General features: G+C 46.2%; 1 protein-coding gene across 4 annotated transcripts in view; it reads right to left on the bottom strand.

Moving 5' to 3' along the window:
• CD82 (CD82 molecule) overlaps nt 1–10643 on the bottom strand; it is a 39638-nt gene that overhangs the window by 26282 nt on the left and 2713 nt on the right. The window contains exon 1 of one of the 4 annotated variants that reach the window (XM_027704463.1): nt 2657–2676. The exons of 2 other annotated variants lie outside the window; for them this stretch is intronic. The gene's annotated coding sequence lies outside the window, so the exon portion shown is untranslated. Of the gene's footprint in view, nt 1–1393; nt 1465–2656; nt 2677–10643 lie in introns of those variants that run through there. One more of the 4 variants, XM_027704455.1, reaches the window with a different exon arrangement.

The following is a 10643-nucleotide window of genomic DNA, read 5'->3' as shown; positions in this document are numbered from 1 at the left end:
AGAGATTATTTTTACACATACATATATGTGTGTGTTTGCAGAGATTAATGTGGGTAGTGCCCTTCCCAAATCTTCGTTCGCGAAGCCTAGCCATGATGATGATGATAACGATGTGTGTGTGTGTGTATCTCACTGATCCAGGTACAGTTCCTTTTGGAAGGAAAGTATAAGGGCAAGGCAGAAAACTATTTCTGAATAATACAAATGTCAGAAACAGAAAAAAGAAGGTACTTGGAACAGATTCCTATCCCATGTGCTCTAGAGACAGTTGCTGTTTATTTTAAGTAGAAGCAATTGCTTTCAAGCTAGAGCAGGTGGTCTGAGGGCTAGGCAAAGAGAAAGGAGCACAGCTATATCAGGCTGCAAACTGCAGCACCACACTTAATTGTCCACAAACTTTGAACTACCACTTAGCAGTACAGACATGTACAGCAAGACCCTAACATTGCCTGCAAGACATCTGCAGGACAGAGACTCAAGCCTGCATGCAGTCCCACATTTGCTATCCCTGGAGTAAGGGGAGCAGATTGGAGCAACAGCCTAGAACCAAGTAGGCAAGTTAGCTGCAGTTAGCTGCAAGAAATACCACTGGAATGCTTAGCTGCAAGAAATACCACAAGATTTCTCAGGAATAGTTTTGAGATAATGCATCAGCTCACACCACAAAGGTAGATTTGTTCCTGGTGCATCTGTTAAGACATTAAGCTTTTCTGTTTGACTTCTGTAGCTAGTATACTGTTGTGTGAATAATTTGACTGGCAACAGTGTCCTCCAGTGAGACCCTACATTAGAAAGCACTCATAGGGGTACCTACGATGGCAGAGTTTTTTCAGCACGTTTTGTCATAGCAAGTATGTTGTGCATTTTCTAAAAAGGAAATGCATTTTTAGAAATGTACTTCTGATGCTCAAGGGGAAGTGATTTAGATATTTATAAACCACTATCATATTGTTAAAAAGAAACCAACCTCACAGTTCAGTATCAAAAAGCAGCACAGGTTTTAGAAGCATGTTTTCATGTCTATATTTGCAAGTGGCGTTAATAGGTTTTGAGAACATGTGGTCTTCACACTTCAGTTTGAAAACCAACATTTAATTATGTCTTCAGTCCCTACAACTGGCAAATTGAAAAAGTTCTTTGCTATTTTCAGCCTATACACTCATGCTTGCCCAGCATGACAGTATTTGCAATGCAGCATTACACCGATTTAAGCAAATCTTTCCATTCAGCAAGATCAGAGATACAACTCTGCCAAAAAAGTGGGAGGAAAAAAACCAACAAACCAACCCAAAACCCCACAAACTGCCCCAGAAGTCATTTGGTTCTCCTCTCCCCTAAAAAAAAAAAACAAAAACACAAACCCAACCAAACCAACAAAAATTAATCAACTTACCAAAAATCACAGACAGAAGAAATAGTCGAAAGTACAGTTTAGTGGACTTTCTCTTTTTTATTGCCACGTATTAGAATGTTAGTTGTGCCACAAATGCTGCAGGTCAGGTTAAGAAAGAGGTCACCACACTGACTAAAGCCAGCACACAATGCAGTAAAAATGCACAGCTTTCACAAAACTGGTTGGGCAACTCTGTCACTTGACTATATTGGCTCTTTAATGGGTTCAACAACAAGACCAGCTCAGCTTTGTTTTCTGCACTTGGAACTGTCAGGGTGCAAACTGAAATGGATGCACCCACCAGCTCCCGTGTCCGTGAGTGGCACCAGTGTGTTAAAAGCAGTCCCCCACTATGGCCTGCCCCACACCTCCCCACAGAGGGGCAAAGCCTGTGAGCAGGACCTGCACCCCAAACTGTAGTGGGGTGGCCAGCACAGACAAGCAGCACTTTGCTTGCGCTCAGGTGAGCTTTTCCCCAGCGTGGTTCTGCAGTGCACAGAGGATGCTTCTAAGCGTTTGTCATTGCCACCAGTCATCAGCCTGGAAATCCCCAGTGCAAGTACTTGCACAGGACAGACTCCCATGCTTCCATTCTCATGCAAGCAATGCCTTGGAGACCAACAAATCTCCTCCAAGGAGATTGGGTTGTAGATACCTTACTGAGACCCACTTTCCTGATACCCTTACTTTCCCACCCTGCCAGAGCACCCAAAGGCTACCACAATCCAGGTAGGAAGAAAGCCTTAATACAAGCTTTTTTTCTACCTTACAAGACAGCACCAGAGATTGTGAGACTTAGGAAGGAGCCAGGTAGTATAACTGATTTTTATCTTTTCCACCTCCTCCTCCCATAAAACGGAAGAGGTCAAGGTGAAGGACTTTCTACTGTAAAGTTCCTTTTCAAAACAAACTGGCTTTCAGTTACTTCCATTTTCTCAGATGCCAAGGCAGATAACTAGTGGGTGTTTAGATTCAGTACACCCATGCCAAACATGTTTCTGAGAAGTTACAGCATCTGACTGAACTGGGAAATGAGGTTTCCTACTCTTTTGGTTCTTTCCAGGAATTAGCAGAGAGAGTAGTTTTACTTCAAGGGCAGGAAGTTTTCCTCAGCTTGGCAATTTGCACAGCAATAAAACAAACAACCTCTCTTCTCCACCTCCCCTCTGCTCATTGAGCCTTCGAACCACATGCCTCCACAGACAGGTGAGCTGAGCAGAGCCTAGGCACCAGCACCTAGCATGGGAACAAAGCTGAGCTTACCCAGCACCATTCCCAGTAATACCAGGTTCTCCTGTAGTTCACTCCATAGCTGAAGCCAGACACTTTGAGAAGCCAAAGCACTAGAGACCATTCAGAAGAGCACAGGGCGATGAGCACTCCCTTGTCCTTCTCAGACTAAGCCTCTGGAGAAGCTCGAACACCCTGCCAAGCTATCAGAGTGCTCAGCAGAGCAATGAAGTCCCTTGCAGCTGACAGACCAACCCACTGGAGAATGGAAGCATCTTCTGTCACCAGGATTCTCCCCAAGACCTGTCCCTCTAGAGTATATCCACATGATCTCAAGTGACAGAAGAAAAAAAAATCCAAAAACCCAGAGCCCACCATAAAGCAAACAGAGCAGAGACATCTGCCTTGTTATTCCAAATGATTGTGAAGCTTTAGAATTGCCAGCTTCCTCAAGCAACAGAAGAGACAGGCTATTAGTCTACTTTAATCATATCACATGCTTTGTATCAGATCGTTTGCTGATAGCAAGGCACTGATCTCAAGAAGCAGAGGCTTTAACCATTTAGTCCCACAGATCAAGTAGAGCTCAAAGACTACTGCAAACCCATCGTGACTGGAAAGTCACAGTAAGTCCTTCTGGCACAGGAAAGTGCCTCAGGCCACAGGGAATGCATCTTTTGGCTTGTTACCAGAAACAGTCCCTTTACTATTTGTAATCTCAGGAATATTTGTTTTTGCCAAATAGATCACTTATTAATTGCAGCACCCTCATCATTTACCAGCCCAGTATGCCACTGGTGACTGAACCACTCCTGTTCCCCTGCTAGTACGTTTGCACTGCTACATGTGATTCTAGAGCAGAAGACCACTGATCAGCAGCTGTAACAATTATCCCTCTTCAGCAAAGTCTCCAATCTGAAGGACCCCACTTCAGGCTGACAATACAGGAGTAAAGTACAGGAGCCAGAAGTACAGGATTCCTGCAAGATTCTCACACATAGGATCTCACGATGTCTCCCACACTCCACACTTGCATATCAGGGAGGACAAGGAAAGGAATTTGGCAAACCCATTTGTTACAAGCAGACAGGGCCAGCTGAGCCTGACATCTCCAAACTCAGTGGACTCAGTGGTGCAGAACCACTCATGCCGCGGCAGCAGTGCCACAGCCATGAAAGGTTACTGCTGGGCCCAGCCTCTGTACCCACTGCCCTCTACCCTAAGAGAAGCTGTACTTCCCATCAAACCATCCCAGGGTCGCAAGAGATCTTGTGCCCTGCTGCAGCATGGTCTGCCTGCCTGCTGGCAAGATGAGCACTGTCACAGACAGTCTGAGGATGAACATTTCACAACATCCTGAGTTTCACGCCATGGATACCACTTGACCCTACCAGTGGGCATGAATCAAAAGAGAAAGCCAGAGCTATAAAAAGCTTCTGAGGAAGGGATTCTGTCTCAAGCAGCCTCTCTTTCAAAAAATGACTTAGAAAGGGCAGAAGGGCAAGAAAAGCCCTAAAGTACAAGAGTTCAGAGTATGGATGTTTTGAGCCATTCCCTGCCATTCAAAAATACTGACCTGCAACCAAATTTCCCCCCTCCAACATCAAGGTGAATTATACAAAGTTTCACATTTGTAACTGGCAGCACCCAGCCAAACCCCTCCTGGCCTGATCCCTCTGAGGATGCAATTCAGAAGTTATTTCGCACTTTGCTCTGGAAGAGTCAGTCCCAGCAGTAGCTGCTGTACAGTCTCGAAGACGTACAGCAGCATTGTCTAGCACTTTTTCCTTTCACCTTCACAGAACAGTCTCCGCATGCCAAGCTCTTTATACAGGAGAAAGAAAGTGGAAAAGAAAGCTGCATTGTGCAGCAGTAAAACGCAGCACTGTGAGGAGCAAGAATAACACAGCATGAGCTGTTACAGAAGCTGCAGCAAAGCTGCTTTGTTCCCAGTCTAAGCATTTTAGGAAGTGAAATGCCACAATAAGAAATCTCAGTAGACAAAGCTGGAAAACAAAGGGGGCCTCTAGGAAACACTTTGCCAGGTGGAAGACATACTCAAAAACTTTTGGTGGCCCATCTACGAAGATGGTACTAGAGGCCAGGGCAGGATGCAACACACACACAGGTGTTTTGCTGCCCTGATAACTGTTACATTACCATGCAGGTAATCCCAGCAGAGTTAATACAAGAACATTGCTCAATCATAGACCTGCCACCTGCACTTAAGATCACTCTTCCACCAACACCATCTCAAAAAAAGAAAATAATCAATCAATCCTTCAAAGCAATACAATGTGTAGGTTCTGGACAGGGTTATTTCAAGCCAAGAGGAACAGACATATGGGATAAGTTCCCCAGGAATTTGGCAGTTAAAATAGACAGCAAGACTTCGAAAAGCTGGATCTATTTTGGGAAAAAGAGGGGCCTCCTTTGAGTCTGCAGACCTATGCACAGTCTGTAAAATGGGTTCAGCTGAACCTGAACCAAGAGAGGCTGGGTGGCCTTTTCTACTTTCCTGAAAGGGTCTCCTTTTCTATACTTAGAGCACAAATATTTCAGAAGACTATTTGATGGAGGAATGTTAAAAGAATGAGATAGAAAAGAGCAGTTCAGAGGTATTTATTTTAAAAATAAAGAACTTTTATACAGAATAACTTATTTAGAGATAATCAGCTGAGCCTCAATGCAGACATAAATGATCCCATTTCAAAGGGGAAAAAAAAGCAGGGCTGTTTCATCTTTAATCAGTAAATCATGATTGAGGATAAGACTACTTTTTAAATAGGACTGGAGACACATTTTTTTCTTACTTGCTTCTGTCCAACCACATTGTGCTCTTTCCCCCACAGCCCACCCATTTTTATGTCACATCAGCTCTACAACTTTAAATCAAGCCAAACCTACCAATGACATAAAATTACAGAAAGGGGTCTCATGCATGCTACCTGGGCAGGTTATGGCTGTGACACTAGGCTCCCTCTGCTTTCAGAATACATGCCCACCTCTCGCTAGTGCAGCAGCTTAAAACCCAGCCCAGTAAAACCCCATTGCCTGGTCCTTCTCTGATGGGAGGCTGTCAGCAGAAGAACCACCCACTGCAGGTCACCAGCGCTCTCCACTGAGATCCTGGGCACAGGAATAATCATTAGACAGCACCACGGTAACACAGCTGCTGACCTGGACCAGCTCACATGCTGCTTATACAGGCTGTTATTCCTGACAGCAAACACCCTGTCAGGAAGGCTGTCTCTCTTCCGGGCAAAAAAGGAGCAACCGTTTAGGTTCCCAAGGGACAGCACTGGGTACATGGCCATCTACTTGTACACACAGTGGTAGGTCTTGCTTGTAGCTGACAGCTGGGCTAGGAAGAAGTTTCCCATCTGCCAGAAGCTAGGCAAACCAGCAACTTTGTGTTTTATTACAGGATCAAGACTAAACCACCGCCACAGCAGTCTCCACAGCTGCAGTATGATGGACTGGGAACAAATGCAGAAAGATCCAGGCTCTGAGACCACCAGCCAGACTGTAGCATCAAATAAAAGAGCCTTTGAGGTCTTGGACTTGGGCATTAAAGCAGCTTGCCATTCCTCAAAATAGCCCTCCCTTGAAATAGCCTCTTCTGCCAAGGCAGTAGACAATTTGACGCAGATTTTGGCATTAAGAAATTCCCACGCTGTTTCGGCAACTACATTTTGGTCACCTCAGTTTTGTTCCAGGAAGCTGCTAGTCACACCAGCTTCCCCAGAGAGCACATGCGAGAGGAAACACTGACATTTCAGGTCCACTCACATCAGGCAGGAGAAGTACCAGCAGCTGTAGGCATCACCACCTACCCCTCAGGAGCAGCCACAACCACCCCCACTTTAGTTGAACTGACACAGTGTTATCATCCTTGGAGGGATCTGGTGCAAAGGAGCTGCTGAGCCCTGCGCACAGGGAGCAGCCACCCCATGCAGCTCGCTCGCAAGGCTGACCTGTCACACAGGGCTCCACTTCTCCAGCCTCCAGTAACCTCCATTGTTCCCGCAGCCTCTCCCCCCACTCCTGTGCAGTGTTCCCACAGAGGTGCAACAGACCCCTTGAGAATCGGGAGAGGGTTGTGCCTTTACCTTGTTTCACAAGGCTCACCAGGGCTTCTCCACACAGCTGTGGTCTAGCACTGTTCCACACAGCAGCTGCCGAGCAGAAGTCTTTTCTAATTAAAAGAGCTTCCTTTGGGAATAGGCAGATTTACTGCACAACTGAGAGGGCTCTTTAGTTATTCCATGTGCAGTGTATCTGCAAGCCTGCATTAGAAAGGGACCTGAGTGCAAAGAAGAGTCCAGCAGCTTCTTAGACTGTTGGGAAAGTACATCCAGACAGCTGGGTTTTGTCTGAGTGGGGTTCCTCTCGCTCTGAAAAGACTGCAGAGATGAGCATAATTAGAATTCCTGCCTGCTTTTTAAGCTCCAGTTTCTTCAAGCATGCAGCACAGATGCTGCATAATAGTTCCCATCTCTGTTTGGGTGGTAAAAAATTCAAGGTAACAGCAGGGGCAAATAGCCTTGCTAACCTGCAGGTGAGCAGTCTCCTTAATCCAGGTCCCACTCTCTTAACAGGGAGCCTAGCTCCATTATCAGAAGACACAGAAGAATGGGAGTGAGGGGACAGGAGATCGAGTTTACATAGTGAAGCACACTGGGAAGTTGAAGACATTCCAGCAAAACCAGTCAAGATTGACTCATCACCAGCAGCTTCAATCCATGTTGACACACATGGCAGACACACGATTGGCTCCACAGCAGGCAAGAGGATACTTTGTGCCATGCCATCAGCATGAAAGAAGCCCCAGAACCAATGCATCATTACAACTACAGTACTAGACATAGTGTCCTACCACTACAAAAGCCAGCCTGTCACCCTTTTATGCAAAAACTACTCTGCAAATTCTTTGACTACAAGCAGAAAGGAGAGGAGCAGAGCAGTCTGCACAGTGATTTTGAAAGCAGGCATATTAGCTCTGGGGACCAAAGTCCAAAACCTCCTCTATACTGCCACCACTGAATACAGAACCTCTTTTAAATTTCTGTTCACACATATTCCAAGTAATGTTAACTAAGCCATTTGCAGAATCAAGGAGAAATCAGAAAAAAAAAAATCAAGTAGGAAGGGAATAAGACATTCCCAACACAGATATTTTTTTCTCTCTGCCCAGAACACCTAGAAACCAAAATGCCATGAAGGTACAGAAACTTCCCTGGAAAGGTCTAACTAGAGCACTGAAGCATTTTGTGCAACAGTAGTCTAGTTAATTTAGATTTCACAATTGATTCCCAACAAAACTGCTAACCATCTATTACAGGAGACATGATGCTGGCTCTGGGCATTTAGTATTTATATATTCTTATAGTATGGGATGACAGCAGCAGCCCTTGAAATCCTAGTCAAGTGCCAAGATGCCACTTCCACACCTGCCTTGCATGTGCTGTTCCAGAAGCCCTGCACCAATAGAGCACAAGTTGTGGTCCCACAGCACCCCAATGCACCAAATCCCTAGAGACAGCTCACCTGAACCTGTGCCAGTTTGGTACACCTGCCCAAGGAAAATCAAGGTCCTGGAGCAGGTTGCTTTTAAAACTAGACAGACCAGGTGCTGCATGAAGCCTCTCCTGAAGGCAGCAAGTTCCCATGTAGCCCCCTCAAACCCATTCTGGGGAGGGCACAGACACCTCATGGATCAGAGAGGCAGTGACCAAAACAAGGTGCTGGTGGAGGACATGGTCCAATCCAGTGATGTAACCCCTTCTCCAAGGCACCTCTGGGAAACAGCTCCCTTCATTCCCAACAGGTAAAGCTACTTTACAGCATGTTCAGTTCCCCCTATGCAAATCTCTGTAAGCTAGTTTCTCTTCTGCCCCCTTCCCAAACCACCTCCATGGCAATGGATGGATAGCAGCAGGGACAAAGGGCAGTTCCCATCTCCAGCTGTGGGAAGGTTAGCTTGGCTCAAAGTACATGCTGCTGCTCTGACAGCTCATCCATTCCTTTGCTTGCGTATGAGAGACCTCCCTCTGACTGAAGCAGAATTGTTTTGCCCACAAAGGGAACTGTCCATTATGTAACCTCGAATCTTCAGGCTGCTGGACATCCTAATGTATATAGCTCCTCCCAGATCAGTATTTGTCCAGTACACATGGCCATGGGATTATCATCATACTAGAAGAGATCAGCAATCTGCTTACAGCTCAGCAACAATTTTGCAATAAAGGGTAAAGCACTTTTGAGATGCACCTGTTTGCTCAAGGCTGTGCTGCAAAGAAACTAAACCATCAGCCTAGCAAAATTCTTAACAAACGCCCCCCGTCCTTTGCCTGTGTGCAAGGCCCTTCCTCTGGCCCTTCTCTGCTTCTGCTTCCTTAAAAACAGACAAGCCACTTACCTCAGCAGCAATTTTCAGAAACTAAGTACATGCACCAGTCTTTGGTTTGACTTGCTTTTAAATGGTGGCGTCCCAGTTCTGAAGCTCCATCAAGGAGACAAAGAACTAGAGCAGTCAGCCAGACAGCTGGTGCACGTGCCTCTACACACAGGAGAAAGCCTGCCCTCAGCTTAGTCTCCTTCCCTTTCTCCCCTGTATTTACTTTGGATGAGCCACAAACCACCCAGCTTCCCCGGCTCTGTGGTGTTAGAGAAGACACACACTTGGGTACTGAGCCAACAGTCTCCAATCCTTGTCCCCATCCCAACAGGCTACTCTTTTATTCCCTTTTTCTGCTGTCATCTACAAGGCAGTCCCTTTCACAGAGCTGCCCACGGTAACGCCTCATCTTTCTCCCAGAAAATTAGCTAGCTCTGAATCTGTCAGTGCTCACAAGCAATGATTTAAGCAATCTCCAGTACACAGTTCCTTGTGCTTCACTTATCACCCTGCCTAGGTTCCAGTCAGCTGTTAACTGTTTCAGTGTTTCCAAGCCCTGACAGCCCAAGAGAGGTTTCAGCAAACAGGCTCTGCCACAGCCAACCAGCCCTCAAGGAACTGCTGGCACTGGCTGTGCCTCCTGTATTATTCCTTTCACCATGCCAAGAGAGCCTGTAATTTTTAGCCTTTCCTCCATTTCATTCCATCTAAGAACACAGAGCAGCCAAGAAGAGGCAGAGGTGGTTAGGTAATGGATTGAGTCTTATTATACAGTTCCTAAAGGAAAGGTGGCTCACCCAGCCATCCCTTCACGCACGTGTCATTAATCATTTGCCTGTGGAAAGCTCCAATCCCACATTCCTCCAACAGATGCATCAGTGCAAGAGTACAGTTTATTTCTTTACCCGTCAAAGCTGACAAGCACACGGTGAAAGCAAGGCTGCTGGGCCCAGCTCCCCCTCTGCTGTACAGAAGGACTCCAGATTTCAGGACACTGTGATCCACATTCAGAGGTAAATGAAGGCAGGGAAGGAGAATAAGGGGATGCAGATGTCATGTTCCTATTTTAGAGAGGTGAATTTAAGGAACTCTAGCATGAGGGCCATAATTCCTGGCAGTAAGAAGTTAGTTTTAATGCACAAAAGTTTTTCTACACAGGAAACTGAGGAAGAAGTGCAAGAATTGACGCTCTGATCATCCTTGTTGCACAGAACCACTGAAAACATTACTACCTCCTCCAGCCTTCAAAGCCACTCAGCCATAGCCTGAGCCCTGACAGACCCCCTCTAGCACCTCCATTCACCAGTGAATAGAAACAGAAAAGAGACCAGGAAGAAAGTGGCTGCCACACCACTTTAAGACACCATTAAAGTGGACCAATAATTACTACTTTAGATAGCATGGGCATGGTCCACCTCCCAGCATCACCCTGGCATGCCTGTGACAGACCCCATGCCTTCGGTGTCCAAGGTCCTTGTAGCAACGCCTTTTGCTGTGCTGTGTGCTTCCTGCTGTAACAATGCCAGCAGGCACCAAGAACCACAGCCATGGTTTGAGCTGGAAAGTGTCTCAGGGCCTGTGATTACCAGAGGTCTGCAAAACTCCCACCTGCACTTCTCT

The sequence above is a fragment of the Neopelma chrysocephalum genome, unplaced genomic scaffold, assembly GCF_003984885.1.
Source record: "Neopelma chrysocephalum unplaced genomic scaffold, ASM398488v2 Primary Assembly neopelma1_24, whole genome shotgun sequence".
NCBI classification, from domain to species: domain Eukaryota; kingdom Metazoa; phylum Chordata; class Aves; order Passeriformes; family Pipridae; genus Neopelma; species Neopelma chrysocephalum.
Note: the sequence above shows the minus strand (reverse complement) of the source record. Positions and strands in the feature narration are given on the sequence as shown.